The following is a 17,005-nucleotide window of genomic DNA, read 5'->3' on the forward strand; positions in this document are numbered from 1 at the left end:
AGCCCAACAACAAGCATCACAAGATGTACAGACAGTTTGCTAAACCACCCGGCCAGGCGCCTGGTGAATATTCGAGAGACTATCCCCGAGCGACCTCGGTGGAAGGGGACGACAAGAGATATGCAGGGCTGATGGCACCAGTCGGTGACTGCCTGTTTGCCGCCTCTGATCACTTGGATATGAAAGCTGCCAAATACCTGATAGTGGCCAGTTCGGATTATCTCTACACGCCCCGTTCTCTCTTTTGGCCTGACGTGATTTTCTTGACGGCGCCTAAGTTGGACTGGGGACAATCAGCAGGCATGATGATAAGTGTGCGAAGGGTAGTCAGCTTCAGGGAACGAGTCGTGAGTTCAACGCGCAGTTGGAAACCGCCTCGCTGAAAAAGATGAAAGACTGGAGGATCCTCTTGCTCCAATATCTCCTGCAACAGAACAGGAGCGTCACTGGAGAGGATAAGGTGGCGACGGATGCGGGTGAATGCAAACAGTACTGTGGCATGCCCTTGCTGACGGATCTGGCTGTCATGATGCGGATTGATCCGCTGGCTTTGATTCATGGACTACGGGAGTTCGTCACGGTGGTGTATGGACCCATGATGTCATTTGCGTTCCCCGATGTGCAAGTAAAGGCATACAGGAACTCGGTGTTGTATGTCAACCTAGTTTCGGTAGTGGATTGCTCCGTGCTGAATTGGGTGGAACAGAAGGAGCTAAGAGGGTTAGCCAGCAACGACAGGCTATTTGGAAGAATAGCGGAGCCGGGTTGGGTGTTGATGGACTTCAACAACAACTTTAAGTGCCGAATGGGCCGCGAGGACCTTTCCCATGTCCAGTTCAACCCGAAGCTTTGGAATCTGCGACCAGTGGTGAAGGATTCAGGAGAGGCGATGAGGGTCCCACTTTTGCCAGAGGCCTACGCACACGTGAAAGAGAACCAGCAAGCGTGGCTTTCTGGGTCCAGGCCGCTGCCGGACCAATGCCATCGATACCCACCGAAAAGGAGGATGTTGTTGGGAGTCACATCTCCCGTAATTGCCCTTCGCATCGGAGCGGCTCGTGATGCGGAGAGGAGAATGCTTAAGTGGAGTGAAGGGATGGAGCCGCGCTTCATCAGTTGGAACTTTACGGCCATGCACACGTTTGACTTCACATTTCCTGATACTTGGAGCCGGAAGAAGATCAAAGCATCACCTTCCAGGAAACCAGAGGTCTACACTGGTGTGTGGAATGATGTGTATACATCTGCAGATGATCTATCAAGATTGAAGTGGTCAGGTGAGGTGAAGGTAGTAATCCTGGAGGTCGCAAAGGAGTGCAGAGGCGGCACGTATATAACGGTGGATGATCTGGCGCCACATGGCGAGGAGTCGGTAGAATTCTTAGTGAACGATGAGTTATTCTACCATACAGGGGATCTGACCGTACCGGCGCGGCCGGACTCGGGCATGGATATGCGACAAGGCCCTTCGGGACCTAAGCCAAAACCAGACACGAACGATGACGAGCGGATGGATCAGGACGATGATCACATGGAGGGAAAGGGAGAGAAGTCGAGTCAAATTGACCTAGGAGCATTGGAGAGGGACCTGCTGGAATACCAGTTTAGTAAAGACGAAGACGGGGAAGTCGATGGGAATCTATTGCTGATGACCCCATCGTCTTTCATGTCCCCTACGAAGGAGGCGCTGGCCAGCTTATCCCCAGTGGAACCAAAAAGCCTAGCAATGGACAACCGGAGGAGGGACCTACAGAAACTGCTCCATGAGTCACCAAGGAGGAGGAAGATTGAGGAGAGTATGAGGGTGTCTTTCCTGAGCACGCTACCGGAAGAGGAATGGGAAAGATACCAGAGTGAAATTGAACGTGATACGGGAGTAACCTGGAACCGAGTGACTTTCATGGAGAGGACATGGGACGTGATACGCAGATACGGGACGCAGTCCATAATGAAGGTGGGACTAAACCAACCCATCATGCGCGAAGTTCTGGAGAAAATAGTGAACTCTGTAGAGTCTGATGTTCTGACCGAGTCAGTTACAGAGGACAGTGCCGATGATCAGCAGATCACGAGGAAGTTACCCGTCAGACGAGCTAAAAAAGGGCTGAAGCGGTTAAAGAGAAAGACCGGAAGCAGAGCCGTGAACCAGAAAGTGGTGAGGTCAAAAAGTGGTGGCCTCCTTGGCAGGAGTAGCTCATTCAAGCGAGAGTGGGCAAGGAGATGGTGCGATGCTTGCCGGGGAGAAAAAGAGAACCCGATACCCCCTATGCTATTGGCAGGTTTGACCACAACGGCCACGAGGTCAAAGAAAAATGCACGGACTCTGGCGGATACTAAACTGGAAATGGAGGTCACCAGTCAGTGATGATTACAAGCCCTTGCGAACCAACATGGCCCGAATGAAGCTGGAGGGACAACTCGACGTGGTCGAGTATAGTCGAATCACTGTACCAGACTCAGTCCACATGGGAGATCCGGCAGGGGGTTATGTGGAGATGCTGAAGGCGAGGAATTCTGCGAGAGGGCACCTGATGGCTTGGATCGAGAAGCAAGCCATGCAGGAGTATCTGACGGAGCTGACGGAGAACTCCAACTTGAACCGGAAAGAATACGGCACGGTGATGTCCGCGGAAGCAAACGAAATCGGCCTGGAAAGACTGCTAGAGATCTCTTGGAGGGCGGCCCTCCAAAGATACTTTGACGAGACGATGCATGCGCCGGCGACGGTGGCAGCATACCTAGCTTATCCATGTACCAGTACTGACTTGCAGGTACGATTGGCCTGGTGTTTGATGGGAATTAAGAAGGCGGAGTATGAAGCCAACAACGACTCGAAATCAAAGGAACAGGAACTGGAGTTGATGGAAGCCCTGCGAGTGTTGATTTCTAGAGACAATTCTGCGATAGGCTGGGCTAAGCATAAGGATGCCCTTTGCTTTGTAAGGTTCGTGGTGGATCCTATCCCCACTCCTGTACTGGGAGAATGCATAAAAACCATTCGGCAGGGGGGAGTTGATGGTGAACGAAACTTGCTGAGGGCACTCCTGGAGCTGTATCAGGACATGCCGCTAGCCATACCAAGCTACCGTCGGCTGGAAGAAGTGAGAAGGTATTCCAACAAAGAGTTGAAAGTGAGCCGGGAATTAATTGAAGCGGTCAGGGGACAGAAAGACTATGCGACATTGGGAAAATTGAATTCGTTCCAATATGTGTCTGGCATACCGGGAGTGGCATTTAGTCCCTTCGTGAATCAGGGAGCCAGGGAACCGTACATCGACTATGAGCAAGTCATAGTACTTGATTTCTGGATAGAGCGAGTCAAAGAAACTGGCATGTTGATGGTGGAACAGCCCAAGCTGGGTATTGTTTTGGAGGAACGAGTGGTCGAACCCTCGGTTCCCGATCTGAAGGGGTCAGTGAGTTTTGATTGTGGTTCTTGGGACGGTCCCTTGAAAACCAGCTTAGTAACCATGTGGGAACTCATGAAGCCTTCTTGGTGTCCACATCCAAACGCCGGTTTAATCTGGGATATGACGGCGGATATTACGTTGGGCTTGGATGATGACGCGAGTTTGCACGATCTGGCCATGATACACCATCTGCTGACCATAAGAGTAACGAAGCAGAAATACAACCCATCCACGGAACCATCCGAGGGAAGTGCATCGAGTGGCTGGCTGAGACAGGGCACCTGTCTAGCTCACAATAGTGGAATGGACGGATATGTATGCAACTCGGAACATTGCTTGATTACGCTGAGCGAGCAGCATTGCCAATTGGCACAACTGTATGGAAGGTTGAGCATGTCAGATAAGAGTGGAATGGAGTTGATCGCGGACTGTCATGGGGTAACGGAAGTAAACTTGATCACTGCCTCGGGATTTTGCAGCATGACGAGCTCGATAGAATCACTGGAACGCCTAGAGTGTGCCCATGAGCTAGTGACGTCACTCAGTGTGGAAGTATTCCCCGGAGCACTACAGACAGAGCAGAAGATCGGAGGCTGGCGAGAAGCTCTGGAAAATGAAATGAATTTGAAGGATAGTGAGGCCTCTCATAGACCTACTGGCTCGAAATAACTGGTGGGTTTGAGCTCTGCACCATATTGCAATAGTAGATACCCTACGCACATGGTGGTGATGGATGCGAGGACACATCAGGTGTTGGTCGACCAACTCTTCTCTGTGCCATAGTGCGCGAGGTTGGCCAGAATGTCGGAAAGGTCGTATGATTTATTGGCGAAGATCATTCGGGCCGTCCCGAAGAGATCTGAAGGCGAGTTGCAAGACGTAGTGGGTGAAGAGTTCATGAGATTGAACGAGGGTAATGTGAGTGAATTTCAGAAGCAGAAGGCGAGTGGAGCGTTACCCACTGAAATCCCCACCATAGAAGAAAAGGACGAGGTGCATAGAATAATGATGGAAGTGGAACCAATGCTGGGAGCCTCAGGGTATCGGACCAGAAGGAACATACTAATGACCCATGTGGAGTATCCTTGCCACTGCCTGGCGCAGACGTTGTGGTACCCCAAACGCGGGAATCTAGTATTAGTGTGGGACGTGGAGGAGTTGTACTCCACGGGGTTGGCCGATCAAAATCAACGAGTGTCGATCTTGGTGGTGAGTGCCATGCTGCCGGTGAGGTGGTTAGAAGCCAACGCGGGCACAAGTGAGCAGAAGACGGCCGTGCCGACTCCTGAGCAGCTAAGCAACATAAAAAGATGAACCGCAACTTAGACCTTTTCAGAACCACCTGCAAGATTCTGAGAATACCCAGAGCCATTGAAAGAATATGGTCAAGGCAAAGATTGTCCGTGCTGTGATGACTGCTTGGTTCCGTCATATGTGTAGGAACACGGAAGCCTATCAATCTTTCCAGCTTGATATAGGACCGGGAGCCTATAAAAGAGCGTTTTGTGTAACTGAAAATTAAAAAGGAGAGGTCCTACGAGCTGACCTAGAACGGAATGTGAGCCTGTGTCTTCACAACAGCTTTTGCAGGAACCGGGAGCAAAAGGTGAACGTGGACTTGCTACCTTGTTGCAAACTGAGGCTGTTGGAACAGGAGAGTTGGGGGACAGCCCGCAACTCTATGGACATCTTGGAAAAATTTCTAGAGAACATTGAAACTGAAGATCAGGATGAAGAAGGAATGAAACAAGGTCGATGAAAACAAAAGGAGAAGTGAAGACGTAAACAAGAGAGGGAGAGAATGAGAAAAACTTGATTGTCTTTGTGTGTTAAAACTTAAACTAATCATCCAAGTTTGATTATTGAAACTGTTAAACTTTCTGTTTTGATTTAGTTTGGTCAGACCAAACTTTGAAAATTGTTGCAATTGTTGAAATTGTTGAAAGAAAATTTTAGTTATGCTACTGATGTATATATATAGCACATAGGTGAGTATATTTACCTGTTTAAACACGACTGACGTTTTTAATCTGTGTAAGACACGTGTTCACTGTGTGGCGACCTGGTAAGTTTGGGTAAACTCGCTCGAAGAGGGTGAGTAACTTAATGACTTTCCTAGCCACAGAGTTTCTTAGTTTTAATATCAAAGAGGACTGCATAGATAATTAATTATACTTGGTGAGTGACGTTAAGTTAATTTTAATGGGTGCGTGGCCATTCCACGTCCCAACTTTTTAATAAGCCAGAGAGGAAAGACGTTTTATGGCAAGATGACGTAAGTAGTCAGAAAAGAATTTTTTATCTAGGACACTCCTCATTGTGCAAATTTTGTGAAAATGTTGAAAGGCAGTGAGATGTAGTATGATGCCATTTGTGACACGTAGTGAGTTGAGGTGGAGTAGATAAATTTCATTTTCTTATGCGATTTGTAAGACGTAAGACTGATTATAGAGAACTGGAACACTACTTGACGATAACCCGGTGTTATGCGATCAATAGGGAAATTGATGGGGACTGTCCGCGGAGTATGTGCCATTCTGCCAGATTGGCACAGCGCAACCTTCCGACGAAGCACGAATTAGAGAGAAAAGGCCTTAACACTGAAGAAGTGCTTGAAAAGAGGGTCGAAATATTCTGGAATTTTCAATTTTTCAAAATTTCGATTAACGAGCGAGTATCTCACAGAAATACGAAAAACGGCCATTTTGACCGAAAAAAATGAGAAAAACAAAACAACAGAAAATCTAGTGAAAAACAGTCACACGAGAACACGGAAAAACGAAGCCTCTTATCGTGACAGTCACGCACGATAAGATCCTTAGTGAAAGAAGATAGTGGGAAAGGAGGCTTCGGTGGTGGAGAGCAGTATCCTCCCGTGCCACGAATTGGGAGTGATAACAAAGTTATCTCGAGGAGAACACGGAAGCGGAGGCTTGGTCCCCCAGAGACTGATATATGGTGATAGACTGTAGTAAACTAACTTTTAGCTACTCTGATGCCATAGAACTTTGAATTGCCACCGGTATTATTTGATATTATAGAATATGAGTAGCTAGGAAGAGGAAAGGGTCAATCCATCTCCAATGGATTCAATATAGAACTGTCAACAAAAACATATTAAAATAGGGTATTCGAGCCGTGTTTTTAATAGCAATCACGTAGTCGGAGGATCCGAGACTCAGCTATGTGGTTGTGTTCGCATGTAAACGAAAGCTGATCAAAAGTCGTTTGACTGATGGCCTAAAAATAGTAACTTTTTACTTAGCCCTAAACAGACCAGAAAATCAACTGGCAAGGTCGAGACGGTGAAAAACGAGTAGAATGAAGGTAACTGACGCCTGCCAGTCGTTAATAGGTATTTTTTCTACGCTCCGTCGCTGTGTAGTATTTGGGCGAATGTTACATCCTTCTCTCTTTGTAGACCTGGATCAAAATCTTCCTCTAACTATCCTCTTCTAGGTCTCCCTTCTCTTTCACTCCCGTCCAAATCCATTTTGAGTTGCTAGTCATTTTGTTCTTCGGATTGTGGATGTCGTCTTTAAGCTTCACACAAACTATCCTTCTCATGACTTCCCGGTCGTCCTCTGGTTCTAGATTCGTCCTGATGTTTGGATTGAAGGATAGCTCCCTGAATGGTTTTTTTGATACTGCTATCATCTCAAGCTCCCCCCCTCCATACGCATCATGATGTTCCAGGTTGTACTTCCCTGACGAAGGGTCTGTTAGCAACTCCTTGTCATGGTACCTCATTTTTTCTTCAGCTAAAATTGTGCAAAAGACTGTCTTGCTCATCATCACTCTCCTACGAACCATCATCCCATTCTTCCGCCTCCCCGGAAAAATTCTCTTCCTCGCCATCTCTTTCTGGTTTCGGCCACTCCCCATACTCTTTATCTAGTCCAAGGTGCTCAGCTTCCTCCTTAAACAACACTCTCTTCCTTCGTATCTTCGTCGGCCTGAGTACTTCCTCCGGGATTCTCTCGACTAGTGTTTGCACAACCTCCTTATTCTCTGGCTCCCTATTCTCATTGAGTCCTGGTCATGTTTTACTTCCCCTCTTTTCAATATGGTGACTTCCGGTCTGTCTTTACCACTTTCCGAGACCACAGGTTTGTTGTCTGCTAGTCTCTCCAGTAGTCTCCTCAAATCATCTCCTACCGTCACCTTTCATGTTTCCACTTCGTCGAGGTCGTAGCCTTTTGCCTTCAGCGTTTCCCTCACTATCTTGGACTTGAGCATTATTTCCACCGGCATCCCTAAATTTCTTTTGAGAATTTCTTTTGCTTTATGTTCAGTTGGTAATTCGAGATGGTCCTCTAATGGTTTTTCTGACTTATCGAGCCATCTCATGAGCGGTAGGCTGTCATATGTTTCCTTGTCCATAAAAGAAAAACCATCTTTGATCTCCGGTCTATCAGCCTCCCTTTGCTCCTGTCTCTCGTAGAATCGTAGAATTCTGTCTTCTTGCCCAAGCTGTCAGCATTTTGGTGCTTGTCCCTCGTTCTGTGTTCAATGATCCTGTTGTAAACATCCAGCCGCACTATCCATCTCCCGGTGTAACTCTGGTCCATTGAGTACCTTTTCAACCAACTGATTTCTCTGTTGTCGACCCGTAGCTTGAATGGTTTGCTACCCAGTTATGTCCTGTTTTTTTTTCCACAGAAGTGACGACCGCAATAGTTCCTCTTTGGGTGCCCCGAACTTTATTTCGGTATCACTCAAGACATTGCTCCCGTACGCTTTTGGCCTCAAGACTGTCTTCCCGTTCCACTCCTGTTCTTGATGGAGTATGCCAGATATCGCTACTACCGATGCATCCGTATCCAGCACGTACATCCCTTTTTCTGTTGGCATGCCTAGCACAGATGCTTCACACAGTTCTTTTTTTATTCATTGAAATGATGTGAATTTCTTGCCCTTTTGCCTCATGAGTTGTTGCATTGGATATACTTTGTCCACATAGCCCTTGATGAACTCCCTGTAATAATTCGCAAAACCCAAGAAGCTCATCAACTGGTGTTCTGTTTTTCGCGATTTCCAAGTCAATACTGCCTCTACCGCGTCTGGGTCTGGTCTAATGTCATGTTTATCCACCATTCTCCCCAGGTATTTAATCGAGTAATTAAGAATCTCTCACTTCGATGGCTTGCATTTCAGTCCTGCTCTCTTCATACCAGCGAAAACCTCGTCTAGCCGTTCAATGTCGTCCTCCAGAATAGGTTTTGCCATCAGCCCGTCATCTACGTTGCACACAACCAAATTGCCGTATTTCTTTGTTACGCTTGTCAGTGCTTTTGCGTTGAAACGTGGCTGTCCATTGAAACAACTCCAGCTCGCAAGCAAAACCCGTCTTGTCCCTCTCTTGTTTCCTCAGTGTTACTTGCCAAAAAGCCGACCCTAGATCAAGAGTTGTAAAAAACTTAGTGTCTCTTAATTTTGAAAGGTTCATCTATCCTAGATACGGGATAGGCATCCTTCACTCTGACAAAACTCAGATATCGAAAGTCACAACAAAACCTAAGTTGGTCTCCTTTCTTTTTAGCCATCACTACTCCACACGCCCACGGTGATTTGGATGGTTCTATCATGTCATACTCTAGTAGGGTCTCTATCTCTTTTCTGCATGCATTCGAGTTATTTGGGGTCATACGCCTCCCCCCTCCCTGTGCGTCATATCTGCATAAGAAGCACCAGCATCCAATTATCCAGCTGCATGGAATATTAACATCGTACCAATCGCAAAAGTGTTTCCGGAAGATTTCGAGCAGTCGTCGATTTAATCCAAGGGGTTTAAAAAGTCTATCGATTCTGGAAGCAGATTTATCAACATTGGCACGCGATACCAAAAGTTTTTTCGCTGAACCTCAAGACGGATAGAAGGTAGTTCAAATAACAAGCGATCACTGGACCTGGTTGTGCAGTGGATATGAAGTTTAACAAACTCATGCCAGTTGAAGTCATATTCGCCGGAGATGATGCTAGATAGGAGCAGGACGTCTGCAATTTGAAGGTATAAGGAGACCGGTAAAAGATTCAGGCGGGTGAATCTGTCTACATAGGATAGGTCTTGGTAGCCCAAGATCCACTTGGTGCATCGGCGCTGAACACACTCGATAAAAACCATGTCACTTTTTGATGCGCACCAAGCAGCTGAAGAATAAGAGAATATCGGAACAACAAGTGGTTTTTACACGTTTAGGCGCTGGGTAGGCGGAAGTGACTGTGCAGTGTTTCGTGTGATGAGGAAGAAGCACTTGTTAGCTTTGTTGCACTTCGCGGAAACATGGAGATTCCATGAGAGGCTATCGGACACAAAGACGCCAATATCTCGAATTGAGGAAGCCAATGAAAGCTCGTGATCACCCAATGTAATACGAGGTAAATTTGGTTTCTGAAACCCCAACAGCTTGCATTTGCCGATATTAAACGGAAGCCCGTTTTTCCCGGACCAAGCGAGGAGGGTGGTAGCATTGTCGGGCAAGGCAAATACGTCATAGTCGTACGCAGTCAATGCAGTCATAAGTGCGCGTCGTCGGCGCATGTTGATGATGCTTCTTAGGTTGAACAAGGCGTCTCTGACAGTGGGAAGGGACATTAGTCAACGTTTATCCGTGACGCCGGAGCCTGTGGTCACTTGAGGTGGGTCGTTCCAGTGGCCGTCTTCGTATATCTGTAGTTTCAAGTTTCGGAGTCGAATTTCCTTTGGTTCCATGCCGTTGTCCTGTGTCAAACGTCGTCTTTCTTTTAGAAGTTCGTTTTCTACACGCAGATTTTCAGGAGAAAGCGCTGACGAAATGTAAATTTTCTTGCCGTAGTCCTTGAGAAGAGACGTCGAGGATATGACTTGATCCTTTGCACACTCAGTAGTTAGTGTGACAAGTAATGTTCTTGGGCCAATCCGTTGGCGATTCATAGGAGTGTGGCGATTCATTGAAGGGGATTTCTAGAAACTTAAAAATCTCCTCAACTTGCTTTCGGTTGTGGTCAATGTGCTCACGCTTAGTTGCCTCTTTTGGTAATTCTTCGACACCGCGAATACTGATTGATCGACCAACACTGTTATCAGTTGGTTTGTGGGGGACGGCGCTCACGACAACAGATTCACGTTCTTTGACAGATGTATTTAACGTCGCCATATCTTCTTTCATGGGCTGTAGTTGCTGGCGGAATACGTCAGCAAACGATTGAGGAGCTTCAGTGAACGTTATGTTGTTCATTTTGGTGGATATGTCGACTGCAAGCTGTTTGATTTCAGACACCGCATTGGTTACTGATTTCAGCTCTTTCAGCTGAGAACACATATCTATGAACAAAGGGACAAGCTTTGCTTTCTTTGTCTTTTCGCAGAATTTTTATACGTCATCCGGTTTACTGTGTAATGTTTCCTCGATTGTGGGGTAAGAGTCCTATGTTAATCGCAGGCGAGTGGCCATCGTTAGGGCCAGTTCCCAGTAAATTTGGCAGCGGTTCGCCTCGAGTGCCCTTGGCAGTGCACAGATTCTGGGTTATTTTACAAGAAAATGACCCCAGGCCAACACACAGGAAGGGTAGGGATCCTGAACATCTCATTGTTAGGATCAAGTGCTGCATCGAAATTCCTGATGAAATCTCTGCCTAAAATGAATTGATCAGACTCATCTAGATTCTCCACCACCAGAAAGCTCATTCACAAATTGCGTTCCCCCAGATTTAGGGCTTTTATTGGTGTCCTGCCTAGAACCCGAAGCGCTCCCTTGTTTGCTGCTGACAATCGTATTCTTGAGTCAATCAAGTCATCTTCGACGAATCCCATTTTTCTCCAAGTTTTAATTGATTTTACACTCAAGACGGCTCCAGTGTCCATTAACCCACGCAGTTGCGTCTTCCTCCCGCTTATGTCCAGTACATGTGCAGATACGTCTGCTTCCGTTCCCAGATGCATGGCATCTTCTTCTAGCATAGCACAGTGCCCAATGGATCTCACTTTTAGTTCGTCTCTGCCAATATAGATTTGTCCGGCTAGATCTTCGTCACATGTTATCATCGTCTTTGTATAGATGTTTATTCCGTCTATGTTCAACATTATCTCATGTAAACCATAGGCTGCCGTGTATCTGTTATCTAAGCAATTTGATTTGCCACAACCTCTCGTGAGAAATGCTCTTAGTGCTCTAGAAGGGGTTTGCGGCCTTTTTGTTCTCAGGTAATCCGCATACAAATCAATGTGCATTAATGTTTGATCACTCGGTTCTTTCAGGTTCCTCTTTACTTCATGAGCGCCCACTGTGATTTTTGACATGATTCTCGCTCCAATCTTTGTAATACCAAATGGTTTCCCAGTCACCATCTTCAAGGTGTTGCAACTATTCCTGTTCACTAAGTTTTCTTCGGTCCCTGGTTCTGGCCTCCTCGTCGAGAGTGTCTCATTCTTTTTTGTCTTTCTTCTATCTGTATTAGCCGTTGCTCAATTTTTCTGGTCGCCAAGTCTTGCTTCACTCTGTTGATAGCTTCTGCAGCTTCTTTTTCATAGTTTATCTCTACTGGATTCCTTGTCTTGGCCCCCGCGGCATCTTTGACTTATGTTACGGCCTTTACTGTTTTCGTTGATGACTCACCACATGCTGCCTCTTTGTTCTGCAAGTCATTTTCAGCTTGACTGTTCCTGGTGTTTTGCACCGCAGCCAGTGCCAATTTATGATTTGGGTGACTTCAATTCTTCACTGCCTCCCAAAACAGGGGACAGTCCATACTGAAATGGCCCTCTTGGTTGCAGAAAAAACACCTCGCGCCTATTTTGATGATCACGCCACTGTAAAACTCGTGTTCTTCCGTTTGACTCATGTCTTCTTCGTCTGGCGCATATCACAAGCTTTTCATGCTTTGTTTGTATGTTGTGGAATCCACTACATGATGATCCGCCGATCCACTGTTTGCACATGACCTTCGCTTGTCCATGTCGTCTCTAGGTTTGTACTATGACGACCTTTGTTCTTGGCCTCCCCCTTGCATGTTTCTGCTTTCCGAGAACGAGTACTTCTTTGGTTTCATTAACATATACTCTCTTCACTTTTGTCTCATCTCCTCTGGGGTTGGTGCATTATCCATCGATAGCGTATAATACGTTGCCATCATCGTTCTCAAGTCGTTCTTAATGCTGTTCCCTCTAGATTGCTCAAAATTGCAGTGCAGGCCTGCCTCTCATCGTTCAAGTTGTCTTGTTCTAGATGTAGCCTCATTACTTCAACCCAGGTGTCAATGCAACCATCTGAATCGTCTTTGAATTCCTTAGTTTCTTGAAGGTTTTTCTGGATTTGCCACTTCCTCTGTCACTTGAATCTGTTTTCCTTGTTGCGAATGCTTCAAGTGTCCTGCTCATCCTTTCCCAGGTACTCGCCCACGCCGTGACATCAGGTGTTACACTCGTGTGGGTACTTGAGTCCTCTGGTGTCCTCGTCGAGTTTGAGTGTAGATTCCCGTTTCTTTCGTTGCGGTACTACGAAGTCGACTCTAGTTCCAGGTGGCTTGTCCGCCACCATTTTATCTTGGGCTATAGTGTTTCTCAAGGGTGCATCCAATTTGGACTGTATGGCTCCAGAACTTTCTGCTTGTTCTTTGCTCATTGTGTCCATTCTGGTTTCTAGATTCCACAACTTTTCATTCACGGTGTCGTACCTCATTTTAATCTCGTCCATATCTTTCTTGATATCTTTCTCTCGCTCGCTGTCGGTTGTCTCTACCTTGTCCGCCATCTGTTGTAGCTTTCCTCCGTGGCCCTTGCCAGGACATAGTAGTTGTCTAGGTTCTCATTCTTGTTGTGTCGTACTTCCGTTTTCAGCTCCTGGCGGTCTTCTACTCTGCACTTCAGCTTTTTCTCAATTTGTTCTAACTTTGCCATCAAGTCGCCTAGCTCCAGTGAAGGCATTTTTGACTCCATAGTTCGTTTATCTAGGTTAGCCGTTGCTTCTTGTGTGACTTGCTCTTTATCTTGTTTAGTTTCTGTTGTTATTGCGGAAACTGTCCCAAACGTTTTGCTCTTCTCGGTCGCTGCTATTACCTCCCCTTTTTTTGGTTTCATTCCGACCATTGCTGCAAACCTCTCTGTGAACGACGTTCTCTTTGTCCGTGAATCTTCTTTTATCGATTCCGGCGTGTTGTTAGTTGTTTCGTCTATACATTGCCTATTGGTGAGAACTCTATTGTTTTCTTCTCCTCCTGTTCTTCTACATTTGGCAACGGTGTTGATTCCGACGTCTTCTGTTCCGCCCCGTCTATACTTTGATCTGGTGTCTCAAGATCATTTTTCTTGGCCGGTATAGTTGGTTCTTCTGAGACTTTCTTTTTGGCCTTCTTGTGTTGACCATATTCACTGAAATATTCATTCTCATTCCTCTCGGATTTGCTGGTGTTAGTTGCGATGAGTTTTGGTTTTGCTTAAGTCCTATCGCTTTCCTTTCTGTTAGTGATCTTGTTTTCTTCATTATTTTTATAAACAATTTTCTTTAACAACAACTCTAATATATACAAGTTACAACTGTAAAATCTAATTGAAATTATACGAAAAAATCTCTAATCTATTATTTACTAAAAACCAAGAGTTGGAGACCTAAATTAAGTGTTGGAACTTTTCGATCAGGACTTGGGACCCTTCGATCAGGTCTTGGGACCATTTGTTCTTTTCCTGGGCCCTTCCGGTAGGGTCTTGGGACCCTTCGCTCTAGTGCCGGGACCCTTTGATTTTGTCCTGGTACCCTTCCCTCAAGTTCTGGTATCCTCTGGTAGGGTCCTGGGACCCTTCAGTATTGTCCTGGGACCATTCGGTACTGTCCTCGGACCCTTCGCTCAAGTTTTGGTACCTTCGGTAGGGCCTTGGGACTCTTCGGTATTGTCCTGGGACCCTACGGTACTGTCCTGGGACCCTTCGATCAATTATTGGTATTTTCCGGTAGGGTCTTGGGACCCTTCGCTCAAGTGTTGTGATCCTTAGGTAGGGTCTTGGGAACTTTTGTACTGTCCTAGGACCCTACGCTCGATTGTTGTGATCCTCAGGTACGGTCTTCGGACCCTTCTGTAATGTCCTAGGACCCTTCGCTCAAGTGTTGTGATCCTTAGGTAGGGTCTTGGGACCCTTCTGGACTGTCCTAGGACCCTTTGCTTGAGTGTGAGGACCTTTTTGTAGGGTCATGGGACCCTTAGATCACTATCCCAGCACTCAGGTGTTCGGACCCTTAGATCATTTTCCCAGGATTCTAGTGTTGGGACCCTTAGATCACTATCCCAGGACTCTAGCGTTGGGACCTTTTGATCACTATCCCAGGACACTAGTGTTGGGACCTTTAGATCCCTATCCCAGGACTCTAGTGTTGGGACCCTTAGATCACTACCCCAGGGCTCTAGTGTTGGGACCCTTAGATCACTATCCCAGGACTGCCACCAAGACTCTTGTGCTGGTTCCACTGCCGTAGCCCAATTATTAAAACTCTTTATCCGACCTTCCAGTACCACTTCCTGTCCGGAACTCGTTTTTAGAATCTCCCTGTACCCTAACTCGAGTGTTAGGATATCCAGTCCACTATCCAAGTACCTCCTCTAAAACTTGTGTGAAAAATCCCCAAAACCCGATTCTGTTAATCTAAATTTTTCTTTTCTAAATCCCCTGAAATTTCCTTTCGTTTCCTTTCGTTTCCGAAATACGACTTGCCTTGAAATTTCTTTTCGTTTCTTTTCGTTTCCGAAATACGACTTGCCTTTAACCTTGTTTTATGATCGCTATTGACTAAACTTCAGCAAAAGTCAAACTCAAAAACCCTAAGGGTCAACTGAGCAAAATAACAGAAACAAGAAAAATTTGTATACCAAAAATGCAATTGCGACAATGCTTGTCTTTCGTAAAAAAAGGTTGGTACCTGACTGTTTTGCGTTTTTCCTTCCCCTACTAGCAGTCTTATTGGGTTTTTATCTTTAGGGTTCTACAAAATGTCCATTTTCGATCCTCTTATCCGATCCGGCCAGGTTATCTACCTTAATACGAATTCGCTATCGAGTACTTTCGCGTTGCTACTCTTGTTGTGAGTCTTTAACTCAGATGTTCTAATGTAACTAAATCGACGATATCGATTGTTTAGTTACTATAAGAAAGCCCCCTTTCTACAATTTTCAACCACCAACCTCTATCTTAAGCAGCCCCCTGCTAACCTAGCCCACACTTAAGCCGAAAATTATCCTAAGCGCGATGGGTGCCAAACCTCTCGAGAGAAATGCGTTGAACCTGTTTCCAAGCTCTGCTCAAGTAAAAACGTTTCCTCAAAACAATGGGTGTTCGCTTATTCAACTTTACGCTTATCTTCTATAATGTAAAATGGATTTTAACGATACCCGTTTGACCAAACAGAACATCTCTGTGAAATATTCTCCGTTTTCTCTGTTCTGCTCTGATCACGCTGCTGTATGTCTCTTTCCCAGTCGGGTTTCCTCAGTCTCTGAATTCTCTATCCCGAGTACCACTTCTCCACTTGGCTGGTCACCTGTTCCAGTCAAGTCTCCCAGTGGTCCGCTGATGTCACAAGTTAGCTGAAAACCCTTTCAACGCCCTTAACTCGGGCACCTTTTCAACGTTGCTGGTTTGATCGCGACGATCAGTCTTACTGAAAACAGTATTTGTATACTATTTTAAATAATATAAAAGTTTGATCCACCTAAACTGAAATCCAATGCCACTGTACTTTTTTTTGTAATTTTTCGTTTTGTTTTTTGTTCCTATTCCGAATTTTTTTTGGTTTTTTGTTTCGCATTTTGTCCCCTAGTGGCCCCCTCACTCGGTTAGCTAGGCTCGTTTCGGAAAGCGCACCGAGAATTTTTCTCGAGTTTTCTTATAAAGCTAACACGGTACAACTAGAGGGAGGACACATTCCCGTTGAACCGTACCACCGGTACTCTAGAATGGGCATCTAGCCCAGAGCTGTGTAAAGTGGGTTCGATCCCGTAGCCATGATGTCGTGAAAACACCCATAAGCGCCATAAAAACACTATGTAACAGTCGCCTACTTAAGTCACATATGAAGTTAAAGAAAAAAAGCCCAATAACCATTGGCTTTTGGACAACTTTAATGCGATTCTAGTTCGATTCTTTTTATCTTATTTTCTCGTAATTTCAGTTATCGCGAGCAAGTTGACATGCTCAATTCGAATTTTTGAAAAATTGCATTTCAACCCAAAATTAAGACTAAACGTTGCTCAAGGTCAATTTTCTAAGTATGACCGACTCCCCAAAATCAAGACTAAACGTTGCTCAAGGTCAAACTTCCAAATATGATCGACTTGCACAGAACAGAAATGAATCTTGTGGGTGCAAATCCCACTATGTTGGCCAGATGGTCCGACATCTCTCCACAAGGATTGAGGAACACCGAAAAGGGGATACCCCAGTTGGACACCATATAAGGCAATGTGGCAGTGAGAGTGGTAAGTCGGAGTTCAATTGGAAGAGCAAATGGAATTAAGTTACTTACATTAGGGGCGCTGCCCATTAGGAAAGAGAGACCGACAATTCACACGCGCAAAGAGTTTAGAAGAAGGGAGCTGACACTAAGGTTATAGTTCCAGAGTCAAAAATTTTGGCT

Source organism: Symsagittifera roscoffensis, chromosome 5 (assembly GCF_963678635.1).
Source record: "Symsagittifera roscoffensis chromosome 5, txSymRosc1.1, whole genome shotgun sequence".
Classification (NCBI taxonomy): domain Eukaryota; kingdom Metazoa; phylum Xenacoelomorpha; order Acoela; family Convolutidae; genus Symsagittifera; species Symsagittifera roscoffensis.